Below are 4518 nucleotides of genomic sequence, written 5' to 3'. Positions count from 1 at the left end.
AATTAAAAATTTTACATAATTCAGTGTAATTATAAGTGTCGGTGTCAGACACGACACGTGTCCGACACCGGGACACACCTAATCTAAAGAGTGTTCGTGCTTCATAACCTTATTATTTATTTTCCTAAATCAAGCTAAACACAATGAAAACAGGGTCAATTCTCGTATCCTAAACGCTTCCAAATTGTCCTCGTGAGCGTAGCTCAGTTGGTATGGACAATGCATAAAATATGCAAGGTCCAGGGTTCGAACCCCGGCCACCACAAAAAAAAAAACACTTCCAAATTAGTCAAATTAAAGCATGTCCTGATAAAAAAGCATATAAAAACAAAGCCAACCCATAAACTATGCAAAAATAAATAAAATCAAATTCTTATGCATGTAAGTTGCAAGGAAAACCATGCTCAATACTTCTTGCTAAATACTTGTGAAACGGATATCAATAATCAATTTGAACAAGTAAACCATGAGGCAGGAAAGACTTGTATTGTAGACTGCTTAAAATGTGAAATTTATTATATAGACAAACCAAATAGAAAGAAAAAACATCCGCCATAAATTATTCTTAATTAATTTCCTAGTGACTCTTGTTTAACTATAAAATGCACTTATATTGCGTATAAAAGAGTAGACTTGAAGTTTAACAAGGAGTTGAGTTGTAGAACATATGTTATTAAGTTGCAACTAATAATCTCGAAGATCAAAAGTAATTGTAGTTCCAATAAGCCTCTTTATTTGTTTCTTTCGTCCTATCATTCTTCATCCCTTTCTTTCTTCCTATCATTTCTTCATCCAGCCATGTACCGTCAATAACGTTGATATCTTTGAAGTTAGGATTGCAGTTCTACAATTCAAAAAGGACTTGTTAGAAGTAGAAAAACACGACTGAATAAGCAAGAAATTGTATAATGATCAAAAGGGTTGGCAGCCATATCCCACAATGAATGAACAGAGAAATAAATTAGCTTCAACAATGTGTGCCATGAGCTTGTAGCACATGTGACACAATGAATGTATATGAAAAACTAGATTCTATAGTAGCAGCATCGTAATCAAGAACAAGAATATAAATAAAATAAAATTATTCTAGCGCAGCAAATCCATGTGGATGTCCACGAAATATTCAATGTTGTTCCTAGCATTCCATATAGACCATGCAGCCGCTCCCTGCAGTAGCAGACATAGTTTTTTATTTTTCACGTCCTAATGAAGCAAATTTTGCGAGAGATGTACCACCGGATTAACGTGTCAGATCATGGACACACCAAGCTACTGGCGAAATTTAGATCATACTGCTGCACTGATTTGGCATTGAAAAAATAAGTGCTCCTGGGATTCGTCAGCATCAAAACAGAAAACGCAGCTCAAATTATATACCGCGGGCTGAATATTTCTAGCGACAAAGTTCTTCGTCGTTGGCAGATGCTGCCGCAGAAGTTTCCAAGTGAAAATGTGCACCTTAGATGGTAAACAACTCCTTCGCACCAGTCTGCACGCTGCTGCAAAATTGGTTCTGTCAGACCCGCCGCTAGACGTACATATTAATTGACATCATTTGATAGCAGATTGTAGCAGTTCCTGCAGCTGAATCCATGTGCAACGTCCAATTTCCAGACCTAACCATAAAATGGATCACGGTATGGAGATGAACCCTACAACAGGACATTCGAATCACACATCTATTCGGATTCCCAGTCAAATAAATACTGCCTACACAACAGATTCCACACCCGCTCGATATAAATCCATTCCCCCACATTACTAGTTACTTCATTTTCCTGTGTGGACAGCATAAATAGACAAGGAAACAAGTCTTTCTTCGAGGTATTACAAATCTATAAATCGTGCCAAAATTTAGCCCTATCACCGGCACCTAATCTCTTCTTAACAACATGAGAAAACCAGTCTGCTCCAGGGCCAGATTTTAACCTCAAATTTGACACATCCCTCCACCAAATCGATGATTTACTTACTGAGTTCACGAGCAGATTCGTCTGGACAGATTTCCATATCTGATTTTAAAATTTTGCACCATAACATGTCTTCATAAGTAAGCATTCTCACTGCCATTTAGCCAAAAGGGTTAAGTTAAACAATTCAAGATTTTTACACCCAAACAAACCATCTTGACACTTATCTCTACAGATAATAGCCCAACTAACCAATAAAAAGCATCTTTGCAGTTTAGCCAATACATTCAAAACCTTCTTTGTTACCTTATAAAATGAGAAAAAAATACAACGGTAATTTAACAGTGTTAGCATACCTCCAATAGAGGGTAATTTTCCATGCCAAGAGATAAGTCTTGCTCGGAATGGTTTCAGTACGGGCTCCCAAGTGGAATAAATCCATCCAAGGCAGCCTACTAGTGATACGGGTCACTTGCTTGTAAACGTGTTTTCGATTACAATTCACGTTGTTAGTATGGTCTTCCAAAGCACCATTTCATTATTTAGCTTTTTGTTTAAAGTTCTAAAGATCAGCTAGTTCAAGAATATTCTCGAGAGAAGGAATTTCTTTTTGGGTTTATTACCTTAAATATAAAAAGCAAAAGAAATTCATTCGATGGATAGATTATCAAACCGTTAACAATAGCCAAAATAATAAAATAAAATCCATCATATAACAATCAAACAACATATAAGAATTAACGGAAATTCAAATAAATCATCGAAGAGGAACTTACTTTCAATGAAACAAAACCAAGCTTTCAGCATAATTCTTGATGCAGTGCCACCAGCCTTTACCATTGATAACTCTAGTTCTCTTTACACTATCCTCTCTCAAATTATAGACAACTGGCAGTTGTTCAAGATAGTTTCCCAATATGAGTGTATCATAATTTTTAGAAAGGTGCATTGGCAACCACGGATTATCAAATTTATTCCCCAAGTTATAATCTATAATTTGAAGATTTATCTTAAGTAATTGAGTCCAAGACTCTTGAACTCCATAATCTGTCATCTTCCATATAACAAAATCAGTTTCCTTGACAACATGAGAAAAACAAAGGCAATTCACCAACATACATAGCGATGGCTTAACACATGGCACTTCATCAAAACCTCGAGGGGGAAGCAAATCTTTGTATGTTTCCGTTCCAAGATCAAGTGAAATAATCACAAACTGCTCAACAATAATATTCTTGCAATCATAAATAATACTGGAGTAATTGCGAATTGCCAAGTAATTAACAATACCATTCAAATACACACCATCACAACTTAGCTGGCGATCCTCCACCGGAAAACTTTGAATACTTCTCCAAGCATTATCTCCCAGACTAAAAACTCTCGCCTCTCCATATAAGTTCACTACCTTATAAGTGTCTTTTGAATAATCATAACCAAATGTAAAAATTAAAACTGTTATCTATGCCATAAAAATGCCCTAATTTATCTGATATTGTCCTGGTGGCGAGGTTCCAAAAACGGAACCACATCTCTCCAGACTTTAAAGAATAACCGAGCAGACATACCAATCCATGGCATGAACCAACAACATAACAGCAATCCTTGTCCTTCAAATCATAGTAAGGATCGTTGGAAAGAGTGATGGGCTTCAACGAACGCGAACTCTCAATCAATCGACCAAAGGAGACGTGTAAGACACTTCTATCATCTTGACCTAGTGTGTCGCCAAGTATGAAGTGAGTGTTTTGCGAAGAACGTTGAAGGTGCGACTTGACGAAGAAAGGTTTGGACATGAGGATGTTCCAGGATTTACAACAGCACTTCAGTCGCATAAGAGATTTCACGGGAAGGAATGAAAGCACTTCTGCAATAAGTTCGTCGGGGAGGATTATCGGCGATGACCTAGAGTTGGGTGGAAGCTGGGACTTCTGTGGTGGGAGATTCATGATGGAGGGCGAAATCTATGGAGGTTTTTATTTTGCCGAAGTTTGGTGCACAATAGTCAATTGTATCGTATATATAAGAGATTATATTTACAAAGGAGATTATATTTTTGATTTTTGTGAAAGAATATTTTAGATTATATTTAAAAAGGAGATCTGATTTTAGATTATATATATATTTATATATTTGACCAAAACAAAGTTAACTATTATCATTAATCAACGAATGTTCAATACAAAAAGGATAAGAATTAAAAATACGGTGACTCGCCCAAGAACAGGCTGCTCTAGCTAAAGTATGAGCAACCATGTTCGCTTGTCTCCTAACAAACTTCACCTCAAAGTTGGAATGTAAAGATAACTGATAAATAATATTGGAAACAATAGCACATAATTTTGAATCACCATGGCCTGAAGACGGTAGAGCTTGCACTAGAGTAGCAGAGTCAGACTTGAAGACAACTCGGTCCCATCTGTTCACATCAGCAAAGTGAATAGCATCGAGTTAGGCTACTGCCTCCCCCTACAAAACTGTCATATTTGCACGTTGCCATTTCGTTTGAGCCCGAATAAATTGCCCACGGGAGTCTCTAACACAGCACGCAAAAGATGATATATATATATATATATATATATATATATATATATATATATATATATAT

The 4518-nt window shown here is 36.5% G+C and overlaps 1 pseudogene across 1 annotated transcript; it reads right to left on the bottom strand.

Moving 5' to 3' along the window:
• Positions 1-601: 601 nt before the first annotated feature.
• LOC146906817 (F-box/kelch-repeat protein At3g23880-like) lies at positions 602-3920 on the bottom strand (annotated as a pseudogene). The gene is made up of 2 exons (XR_015019568.1): positions 2687-3920; positions 602-844 (listed from the first exon to the last, which is right to left on the bottom strand). The product of XR_015019568.1 is annotated as an F-box/kelch-repeat protein At3g23880-like (transcript).
• Positions 3921-4518: the final 598 nt, after the last annotated feature.

Source organism: Medicago sativa, chromosome 7 (genome assembly GCF_051527215.1).
Source record: "Medicago sativa cultivar Bolivia chromosome 7, Bolivia_mono, whole genome shotgun sequence".
NCBI lineage: Eukaryota > Viridiplantae > Streptophyta > Magnoliopsida > Fabales > Fabaceae > Medicago > Medicago sativa.
Note: the sequence above shows the minus strand (reverse complement) of the source record. Positions and strands in the feature narration are given on the sequence as shown.